The 12,673-nt window shown below is 30.3% G+C and overlaps 1 long non-coding RNA gene across 1 annotated transcript; it reads right to left on the bottom strand.

Moving 5' to 3' along the window:
* Window positions 1-617: 617 nt before the first annotated feature.
* On the bottom strand, window positions 618-10,241 carry LOC131033338 (uncharacterized). The gene is made up of 3 exons (XR_009103599.1): window positions 9,685-10,241; window positions 6,628-6,713; window positions 618-782 (listed from the first exon to the last, which is right to left on the bottom strand). It is a non-coding gene; the product is annotated as an uncharacterized LOC131033338 (long non-coding RNA).
* Window positions 10,242-12,673: the final 2,432 nt, after the last annotated feature.

Genomic DNA, 12,673 nt, shown 5'->3' with positions numbered 1-12,673 from the left:
AGATTCTTAGTCAGTATTCAAGGACACCTATGCATATGCATTCAAGGTGAGACACTTAAGTCTCTCTTCAACCACTCCATGGCCCATACCTCCCCTTCTCAATTGACACACTTGGTATATGATTGCAAGATTAGGCTACAACTTTTGCTCTCACCCTTTCTATATAGTATTTTGAATAAAATGTCGCTCGAGGTCAACGCAAGGGGTGGTTAAATTAAATTAGGGTATTGTTATACACTTCTTGTGTGCCCTAGATTTGCGAAGGCAAGGGTAGAGGATATGTGCATAACTATGGGTCCACCCTAAACAAAAGTACAAGCGTGCAACACACAAAAAATAGAGTTCTTTTTAATGCACCAAATTCAAATCATATCTAATATATGAAGCAAAGATAATGAAAGCAATGTAAACCCTGCAATACCACAAATTATAAGTTTCAAATGTAAGCCTCCTTTTCCTTGTTTCAATTCTGCAATAATATCATCAGTGGTTTTAAGAGGGTGCCTTCGTCAAGTCAAATAGGAGTTGCACAAGCTTGTTTGCACCAGATTCAAGTGGTAGAATAGTTTAGTACAAAATAGTAAACAAAATCCCAAGCATGAAGCCAAAGTGTAGAATTGAAAATAAACTACCAGTTATACCTTCAAATGCACGACTCCGGCAATTAGATGTACAATAGAATGTGTCAAAACCATAGCGAAATGTCTTAAAAGCACAACAATATGTCAAATGTGTAGTTCTACATCCAAGGAGCTCAAAAACACTGGTTCATAGCCAATCACCTGCAAAAACACCAAAAAATCACAAGATCAATCAAGTTTGAGATGGGATGCCACCGAGCATACCAAAAATGTAGATCATAAATTAGCAACAATATGATCATCCTAGGGTAACCACTAAACTCTTGAATGACAACCACACCTAGTCTATCCTATGAAGAACATGAAATGGGAGTAGCAAGCATAAGAACTACAAAACCTCAAGCATATCACAATCAAAATAAGGATACCACCATGAAAACACTAATGCAATGATAATAGCATCATGAACATAATAAGAAAGAGGAAATGAGCATAAGAACAATAGAACATGAATACAAAAACATCAAATGGATAAACATAAATCTAAAGTTCCCCTAATAATCTTCATAGTCCTCAAGTCTCCTTCAAATTTTGAATATGGTTGCCCTCAAAAATCTACAAGCACAAACATAAGATAAAAGAAGAGTTTATACATAGTGGTTAAAGGAAAACATGAGGCAGAGATTTGTATATATAGTTTTGGAGGGAGTTTGATCAACGGTTGGGTTCAAATTTGTTCTTAAACATATTGAACGACTCAAATCGCATAGGAGAAAGTTAGCCAAAGATAGGGGGAGAGTGGGCATCTAGGTGAAAGGAATCTAGGTTGTCGAAGCGTGGAAAGGTGAGTGGGGAAAAAATAGGGAAACTAAATAATAAAATTATATAATTTCATGAGCAAGGATAAAAGTAAACAAATGTTTTGTCTCTTTATTGGACTAAGGGAGAGGTGAATGGAAGGATAAATAATCAAATAATTAAATAATCAAAATTATTTAATTATAAAGGAATTTAGAAAAATAAGGAAAATTAATTCATTAAAAAACAATTAATTATGAAGAAATGGTAAATTAATTAAATAATAAAATTACTTAATTAATATTAGAAAGGGGAAAAAATTAATAAGTTAATTAAATCATTAAAAAAATATTTAATTATTACGGATAATTGTTGTATAGAGGAAAGGTTAATTTTTGGTATCTACAGTATTAGTATAATGACATTAAATAAAGGAAGTTATAAAAGGAAATCAAAAATTGGAAAATAATTGAATCATTCTCAAAATGGGCAATGATATTTGAATCATTGCAAAGTGCATTTGAAAGATGAAATGGTCTTAATGGCATTTTATGACAACATTTATGATGTTCAATGCATAAGAGGAGTTAATTTCTATTTTGGAGACCACTATCATTTAGTGCATTATGATAATTTTTACCATATGCTTTTGAGATCATGTTTGGGCCATTGATATTTATATGTCAATTTTTAGAGCCTCCTTAAGGTTATATATTGAAGCCTCGGTGTTTTGGAAGTACACTACCCAAATTTTGTTAGACTAGAATAGTATGTGATATATTGATGTACTTGTTTATACTTCATTAATATGAGCTCAATCAATCAACATCTCTTTGATGATTTTTCCTTGGAAAGACATTCTCCAATGTGTATCTATAAAGTTATATATGTTTGTTAGCTTTTTATGGTTATTAGACATGTACACTTCAATTAGATTAGTCAAATTTGTACAATTTAATTTTATACTTACTATAATTGTTCACTAGATTTTTCAACATTTCATATCAAAGTTAATGATTTTGATTAAAATAAGGATACCTCTTTAGCAATGTTGTGAGACAATTTGTTTTAGTGATTTTCTAGATCCAATATGGCTAGCACATCTCAATGAAAAACTAACAAGTTCAATTGTATATAGAATTTGAAGATAAAAAACGTTTTGAAAGAAAGGATTAGTAAAAAGTTGAAGAGATTAGTGCCTAAAGGAAGATTTATGACTAAGCTAAATTGGAAAGATTTAAAAATAATGCATGAAAAAACACACAATTATGACATGCAGACTTTGTCATCTCAAATCTCCGAAAGGAGACCACTACATTTTTTACTATTTATCAAATTAAAAAACCTATAAAAAGTCTATCTAATAAGTCGTAAGTGCATACCACTTTTTGGCTTAAATGGAACATTCAAAAATGATATTTCATCCCACTTTTTGGCTTTAATGGAACATTTAAAAATGATATTTTTAACAATTTTGAACTTGTATAATTATAGAAAACTAATAATAATAAAAAATTGCATTGATGTGTAATCTAACGAGTTATGACATTTTCTCTATAGATTCAAGTTTTTTAAGAAAAATATATATATATGTATCTCTTTTTTTCAATCACTTCTTATTTTTTTTCTATTATTTTTCATTAAGTGACATTAATCTACAACAAAAATAAAAATCTATGATTTTTTTTCAAATTAAACAATTAATTCCATTGACTAGTGAATGGATAATTTTTTTGGAATTTTATATTAAGTTCAAACCTATCTATCTTATAACACATTTCTCAAAATAATATCAAAATTAAAATTTTACTATTTTTGTAATAATGTTTATTATTTTTCTTAATGTTTCAATTATAAACATTTTCTTAAAAGCTAATAAAATTTTAAAAAATAATACTTAATAAAACCTAATATTAACATATTATAAATAAAACCTATAAAACCTAATACATATTATAAATTTTATAAAAGTCGACATTAAGAACTACATATTTTCAAAATGACATTTCTAATTAAGTTCATTTAAGCCTACAAGAGCTAGAAAGATTCTATCCATGGGTGCTTGAATTAACCCTCTTAATCAAACCCCCTTAGATGGTTCTTAAGCTTAAAATATTATATATAACAAAAATTAGGAAGTCCCATGAATGAAATGCACTTTTATAAATTTTGTACTCTTTAAAAACTAAGGTAAATTTTTTTTTTTTTAATAAAAATTGAAAATGTCCTTTATTTGATTTTCAAGTTCTCAATTTCATAGATAAGTTCATCTTTCTCAAATCTCAAGATAACATCATTGTATGGTCAAATCTTAAGAGAACTTTATTGTTCTATCTGTGTCAAACATAGCATTTTCTTGTTACTACTCTACTTTCTAAGGAGGTGAGGAAAATCCATGGACAAGGCTTCATGTCCACCTTATAATGACTCTAAAAAGCCCAAGGCGCATATCTTTTGGATAGTGATGGTCAAACTTACTTCAGGTATCATGAGCGAAAATAAATATTCAGAGATTACTCAGATTTACAAAAGACCTAAATCAACCTGAAATCGGATCACCTTTTATACACAACAATTTGTAAAGTGTTACAAACACCTAGATTAACAACAATTTGAGACTAGAAAATCTGAACACATTTTATATAATTTTGTGAACACTGTTATTGAATCTTTTTAGATTTGCAGAATGTAGACAGTTGCAACTAAGTTTATGGAAAAAAAATTAAACCAACACTAAATTCATCGTAAAATATATGCAAGGCATTTAAGGCGAGGTAAAATATATGCAAGTAAGGCATTTAAGGCAAGGTAAAATATGAGCAAGTCCAAACCAACTTTGTTTACAATTATTGCTCAAGGCAAATATTTAATGCAAACCCCACGACTTTATTCACCTCTATGATAAAAATTAATGATTTCATTTGCTTTATAGAGTTCCTCTCTGGCATCAGTCGCATGCCACAGGCATTTTTACTCATTTTTGCCTTGTTTCATATGGCTTTAGCTTCTATGTATTCATATTTTTCTAATTCTCTGTTTTCCAATAGTAAGCACATACTTGCAACATATAGTAGTTGAAATGACATTAATTTATTCTTGAGCTAATGGATGGTGTAAATCAAAATGCACCAATGAACAAAGGACTTCCAGTTTGAACATTGGTATCTTTCTTATAGTGAAATGAGGTGGTTTGTTCATAATCAAAAGCACAATTCATAGTGTTAAGAGATGCTTGTGTAGGTTCTAAATGAACTAAAAAAGCTTATCAAATTATTTTCATAAAACACAGTAAAATAAAAATGAATCAATAAACAGAGGACTTGAGAAGTAAAGTCAAAATAATCAATTCGAGATACATGAATGAATAAGAACAATCATTAACAAACTAATAAATACAAAGAGCCCAAAAAGGTATATGCATAGTATGATCACGAACATAATAAAGCAGAACGATACGAGTGCACAGAGTAAGCTCCGAAAGACTTCTGAGTGCACAAAGACCAAGACTTATTATTGCAAAGAAAATCCAACTCAAGTAAAGACAAAACTATGACTACAAAGAGCAGTTTAGATGCTCAACTTGCAATATGCACCTTCACTCTACAATCTTTAAATTACAAATGGTTTTTAGCTATCTAAACAAAGAAAATTACTTTTCAGTCTTATTTATGCAGACAAGTAAGACTTCAATTTATAGGTCAAATAGGAAATAAAGGAAATCTTAATTTTGCAGCGAGCTTCTAAATTTTCTTCTCAAATATGACATTTAGGGGGAAGCCACATGCGAGTTTAGTGAGGCTTAGGAATAATGAGGATTGATATTCATGGGATCTTTAAACAAAATGAAGCAAAATGAAAATGATAATTTCAAAATATCCAAATAATTTATTTTCTTTCATGACATTTGGTTAGCCAAACTTTATAAAACCTCATGCCTTTGAGTACTTAGGGGGTGGGGGTTGCCTAGGGGGAAGCCAAATGTGAGTTTGTGAGTAATTCAGATCTGAGGCTTAGGAAAAATGAGGATTGATATCCATGGGATCTTTAAACAAAATGAAGCAAAGTGAAAATGATAATGTCAAAATCTAAAAATAAAGTTATTTTCTTTATAAAGTCAATTATTCATAACTTAGAACCTACTTTAAAAACAATGTTAATCAAACTAAATATCTTAACAAGGAAAGAAATAAAAACATAGAATTAGAATACAAATGAAAAATGGAACAAAGGTTCAAAAATAGAACCTTTAAACAAAACGAAACAAAAGAGCATGGCCATGCCAAAAAAAATTAGAATGACAATGAAAAAGACCAAAAATTAAAAACGACTGAGGCAAAGTAAACAAATACAAACAAATCTGAACATTCATTGAAGTGACTAAAGTGAATCTAACATCAATTACCCATTCATTGCAAGATCATCAACATACATGACAGCAGCAATAAATATATCATGATAGTAATATCAATAATAAATTTTACCATGACAATGGTGACAGTGGCATAACAGCAATAACTGTATCACCATACAGATTCATAACTACTTGTGTAAGTTCTTTAGCAGTTAACACTAACAGCAATACTTTGAACTCTTGATTTCATTTTTCTACTTTAACTCAGTGCCAAACTTCAAAGTCAACATGACAACAATATTATCATATACCACATTACTGTGTTATTATAGCAGCAATAAATATATCAGTATAGCAATATAACAACAATAAAACTTTAGATGAATGAAATGACAGTAGTATAACAGCAGTAACTATATCACGATTTGGTTTTATAACTATTGATATAAGTTATTGAGCTGTTAACACTAACAACAATAATTTGAATTCTTGATTTCATTTTTCAACTTTAACTCATAGTATCAAACTTCAGAGTCAGTATAGGATTATGACAGCACGACAAAAATATTATCATTATACCATTACCGTGTTATTACAGTAGTTAAAAAAAATATCTGTATAGCAATATTAACAGCAGTAACTATATCATGATTCCATTTTATAACTATTGATATAAATTATATACATTTAACACTAACAGCAATTATTTGAATTCTTGATTTGATTTTTCAAATTTAATTCAGTCTTAAACTTCAAAATTTTCAATATGGTATTAGAGTCCGTTATTATTGTCAGTTGCAAAAGTGATTTAAAGGTGTATTGGTCATGGCCTGATAAAATATGGTATTGAGTGAGAAGTACAGACAAATATATAATATTATAAAGTATTTTACTCACCATCTTCAAACAATGGCCTTCAGAGGTCCCCTGCCATCTCACCATCCTCATCCCCAAAATATTGTGGGACATAAGCATCATTTTTCCTACAGATAATTATTCATTATCTTTCTTGTTAGCATAAAGCCTATTCCCTCTATTTAGAAATCACTCACATTTTAATCATATAAAACTTAATCTCATCAAGATAACAAGAAATAGATGGCAAGACACATAGTAAAATAGAAGACCTCATGTATACAATATATCATTTTCTCTTTTCAAAATATGTTAACAAAAATTTAAGATCAAAATATCATAGCAGTTATAGAACTAATGATATAGTCACACTAAACAAAAGGTTGGTTGACTCTGGGTTAATTTAAAGTTTGTTATTGATTTAGTCAGTAATTACTGTAAGTTGTTTAATTAAATCATAATCCTTCCAACTCATAATAAATTCCTTAAATAAAATTCTTGAATTCCTTAAATTCTATTATATGAACCTTGCAAAAATCCATTGCAAAGCATGCTAGTAAGGCCTGGAATTCAAGTCTATCATATGTTTTCTAAAATGGTTCCAACAAATTGTATTATTAATTCTTGACCATTTTTTTGAAGACAACTACTGAAAATGTGAAAGAAATTGCTCTAAATTGTTACAAAGGAGGATTTTTGCAATCATGGTTAGAATAATAATTCTAAGGTTTTCTAAATATAAATCAACCATACTCTACATCCTAAGAATAATCTTGAAATTAACTCACCAATATACTTTCCATTCAACAAGTGTGCATTATCTTCTTTGAACTGGCTTTAATAATTTGCAAACATTCTTAGAATAAAAAAAATAGTGTTAAAAGTTAGCTAAAACCTTATTTGTTCAACTCAAACTATTCACGCAACAGTTTGTAAATTATCCAACAAACCTAAGATTAACAAAACCAATTTTAACCACAAACAATTTAAAAAATTAAAGAATTAAAGACATACACAAAGCATTTAGTACCTGAAAAATTACAATATCAGACAGTAATTGACATATATACAATTTGAACCATCCCCCCTCAAAGGCCTGGATAGCAGACAGTAATTGACATATAAATTATCTACCCCTAAATGAGGATGACTTTATCAATGAACCTCTGAGCGACTGTTATGATTACAATGTTTAAGACAATTTTGTAGGGATTACATCTCCATGTTTGGTTACAGTGATTAACACAGTAACAGTGCATCTCCATATCTGATTTGTTCGTGATGCTTGGTCACTTCAGACTTTGGCTATGATTGCTGCTGTGCTTTGTCAGATCTTACTGCTATGTTCTCTATGATGTATGGCAAGTCTACGGTGTTCTTAGAGTTTGTATATATGTCAGCTTTGTCTTCTCATGAGTTTGTATAGTTTCATGCTCACCTTCTGACTTTTCCTTGGTTATCCAGTTGATATTTTTAATGTTTGTTGGTGGATATTCCATGGACTCTGCTATGTTCTCTTGAACTGTGACAGCAGCTCTAAAATGCAGATGCTCTCTATGATGTAATGATTGTACACTCTTGCTCTCTTTTGGTAAATTTATTATCAATTAAAAAAAAAAAAATTGAAGACACAACTTCTGAAGATCTAACACATTTTACATAATTTTATGAACATTATTATTGAATCTTTTCAGATTTAAGAAAAATGCAATAAAGAAACATATGCATGCAAGGCTTTTAAGGCAAAGTATGAGCAAGTGAATCATCTCAATACAAACCAACTTTGGGCATGAATATAAGAAGCATGAACAAACTAAGAACTCTGATTTACAGTTATTGCTCGAAGGAAAAGATTTAATGCAAACCCCCATGATTGTATTCAACCCCAAGCCTAGATATAGTTTAATGGTTTCATTTGCTTTAGCACCGAGTATTTCTTTCATGGGTCAGGGTGATTTCAAATGCGACTGACTATAATTCTAGTAAAGCATTTTATAAAACACATTATAGATTTCTTTGAAGTATTATATATTTCTTATAATCAAATGAGGTGGTTTATTGAGAAATGAAAGCACAATTCATAGTCTTGAGATATTTGTGTATTTATTTGATAAAACATAGTAAAATCAAAATACAGAGGACTCTTTAAGTAAAGTCCTAAAATAATCATTTCAAGCTACATGAATGAATAAGAATATTCAATAATAAACTAATAAATACAAAGTGAACAAAAATGTATATGCAGAATAATGAGGTGGTTTATTCAGAAATGAAAGCACAATTCATAGTCTTGAGATACTTGTGTATATATTTGTTAAAACATAGTAAAATCAAAATACAGAGGACTCTTTAAGTAAGGTCCTAAAATCAAAATACAGAGGACTAGTGCACAAAGTAAGCTTTGGAAGACTCTCTCACAATGAAAACCCTCTGCAATCTTGGAGACATATAAATTTTTAGAATATTCAATAATAAACTAACAAATACAAAGAGAACATACTAAAATCAAAATTCAGGACTCTTTTAAGTAAAGTCCTAAAATAATCATTTCAAGCTACTTGTGTATTTATTTGTTAAAACATAGTAAAATTAAAATACAGAGAACTCTTTAAGTAAAGTCCTAAAATAATCATTTCAAGCTACATGAATAAGAATATTCAATAATAAACTAATAAATACAAAGAGAACAAAAATGTATATGCAGAATAAAGCTGAGTAAAGCAGAACCAAACTAGTGAACAAAGAAAGCACTGGAAGTCTCTCTAACAATGAAAACCCTCTGCAATCTTGGACAAACTAATAAATACAAAGAGAATAAAAATGTATATGAAGAATAAAGCTGAGGAAAGCAGAACAAAACATATAATATTTTAGAATATTCAATAATAAACTAATAAATACAAAGAGAATAAAAATGTATATGCAGAATAAAGCTGAGTAAAGCAGAACAAAACTAGTGCACAAAACTAGTGCACAAAACTAGTGCACAAAGCTGAGTAATGTATATGTAGAATATTGAATTAGTAGATAAATCCTTCCAATCTTCTATGGATATGAAGAACACAAAACTATGAGAGGCAATTTAGATACTCAACTTACAGTATTTTCTTGGCTGCAACTCCAATCAGTTCTCCTCGTTGTTGCCCTCCTCCAATTACCATCCGAGACACACACGGACACACATATATAAACTACCATGAAAACAAACTGAGAAAAAAAATCCAAACACAGGGGAAAAAAAAAGCATAGGAGGCATGGCCATGCCATAAACATAAAAGGAAAGACAAACAAAACAAACAAAAAGAACAGAATAGGGAACAATCTACCCTGCTTCTTGAATAAATTGCCCATATATAGAAGAGGTGGCAGGTGCTTTTTTAAACGGTAACATAGACCATTCTTTGGAAATCGTTGATCTGATCTCATCGCATGGTTATGAATCGAGTACCGTTGAGGGCTGATTGAGTGCCGTTGAGGGATGAGAAAAAAAACCCTCATTGCTGACTGAGTGCCGTTGAGGGATGAGAAAAAAAACCCTCATGGCTGAATGCGTGCCGTTGAGTGCCGTTGAGGGATGAGAACAAAAACCCTCATCACCTCTTTAAAGTCCGAGTAAGCATGCATCCGAGACATGATAGAGCGGATGCCATCGACAATACTTTTATAATCGAATGGTATGTCGGAACTCTTTTATTGATTAGCCAATTTATATTTATTAGTTCATATCAAATTTTGTTTATTTGTTTGTACTCATAGTTGTGTCTTGTGAAATATTAAACTTCATTCTTAATGTTTTTTTGTTTGTTTTTTTTTCCTAGAGATAATTTTTTTCCAAAAATTAAAAAATCTAAATTTTTTATTGGACTGCACAATTTTTTTTGTTCGAGAAAAATAATTTTTAATTTGTAAAATTTGGTGAAAAATGTATCAAGGTAGAAGAAGTGAGATAAAAATCAATTTTAATGTCTAATGTTCAAGTGGGTGGCATGAAAATATTTTAAGCCGGTAGACTTTGGGAGCTTTGCTCTCCCAAAATATTCAATTTCCTAATGAATGTGTTCAGTTGGTTGTTGTGCAACTGCCAAAGCATGGTATGCACACTGGTAGGTAATGCTATGCCCACCAGCATTTCTTGTCAATCATGCAAGTTTGGAAGTTGTAAACCCTAACCGGCATGAATGAAAATTTAAATCCAATAATTAACTAGAAGCAAACAATCTTAGAGAGAAATTCAACAACAAACACAAATTTTAGAGTCGTACTATGTCTCAGTGGTTCCATTTTTCGTCTTCTTTAAAGGTTAGTCAAAATTGCATCGAACCCATTTTCTCTATGTTCAAATCAGAGCTATCAAAATTTGCAAGATGTAAACTTTTGGGGGGTTTTATTTGATGCATTTTCTTTCTATTTGTTTGAATTGATGAAAACAAACAACAACAAAAATACATTTTAATTTTATTTGAATTGCCAAAAATAGAAATGAAAAATTGAAATGGTTTAATTTTATTTCAATGTAATTTTTTCAAAGTTTGCCATAATACAACACATTAGAGGAAATTGGTTGCAGTTTCCTGGCAATGATTTCATGGTCTCTATAGGGTATGAAAAGTTAAGATCCTGACTAACCACAATAAATTATGCTATTGTAATGGTAACACCATCCAATGTCTTGAAGATAGAAACCTCGAATCATCACTTACACCATTTGGCTTTATATTCATCTATACCAACTTGGAATTTGTCATTAGAAAATTGAATATATTGGGTAATCAACATAACTTCCACTACATACCTTCTTACCATAATGCTTTAGATTTTCCTTACACCCTGTTTTAATAAGAGTAAGAAATGTTCAAATCTGAGGCATAAACCATTGTTCAAAAATCTTGTCACAAGAAGTCAAATCGATCTTAAAGAGCAACAGAAGGCATTAAGCCTCTTCCTTAGTGATCACCCAACCTCTTGGGCAAGGAGGTCATTGTGTAGATGAAAAGAGGTCTCCCATTGAGTAATGGCCCTTTATATAGTTGACCCCTTGATTTATCAGGTTGTTAGAACAATGGCCCTTTATATGGATGGCAAAAAGTGAATAATTTGTGAGCAATGAATGTATCAATAAATCTCTTAAATTATAATCAAGAAGATCTAATATTTTCCCTTCTCCATATAGCTTCCAAGCCTGAAAGAATGAAAAAAAATTCAATCAACACATGTTTCGATTTTAGTGCTTTGTTCTTTTAAGAAAAATATAAAGAAGTGTCTACCAGTTCTAGGAGATACTGAGTTCCTCAGGGTAAAGTAAGGTTTGTGTTCTTCCTGCAACTCACAATCTCTAATACCAATACCACATAATTATATATATTGTTAGAAATACTTATGTTGTGGACTTATTTTCTATTTTTTCATTTCAAGTATAATTAAGATTAAGTTAAGCTTCAAATCATCAGAATATTTGTTTTTGTTTTAGTATATTGAGGAATACCGATTCACCCCTTCTCTTGGTATTCTGGTCTATATGTAACATATATCATCTTTTTTTGAGATTCCACCACGAATAGCATATAATATGAAGCAAAATAAAATTGAGGTTAAATTTCAAAATGGAAATTTTGAATCTAAAGGGGTGCCAAACACCAATATCAATGTGAATGTCTTGTTAATGTTCATCCAATCATCTTATGTTCATAAATAAAAACCTGTCAAAATGTCCCAATTTCTCCCATTCAACCAATATTTATACCAAAAAATGGTATGTATATCAACTTTTCCCCTAAAATCTTATGCCCTGCAATACTATTCTAGAATTACACTTAGTTGTCTAATCCACTATTACACTTGACTTTAAAAATAGCAATAGATTTTGAAACTGTCATGCAATAGGATACCTATACCATTAAGTTGGGCATTCTATCAAACAACTCATTTTGAGCTATAATGACCTAATCTTGATATATTTATGATTATTATAGGAGACAACTCATAGCCTCTAAAGATCCATCAAACCAAGAAGTACAGTCTTGAAATTGACTCGTACAATAACTGGGTTTCGATTGAAAACTTCAACGGGTGCAACTATAGTTATGTCAAC

This window comes from Cryptomeria japonica, chromosome 6 (genome assembly GCF_030272615.1).
Source record: "Cryptomeria japonica chromosome 6, Sugi_1.0, whole genome shotgun sequence".
NCBI classification, from domain to species: domain Eukaryota; kingdom Viridiplantae; phylum Streptophyta; class Pinopsida; order Cupressales; family Cupressaceae; genus Cryptomeria; species Cryptomeria japonica.
The sequence above is the reverse complement of the archived record's forward strand: the minus strand, read 5'-3'. Positions and strand labels throughout refer to the sequence as shown.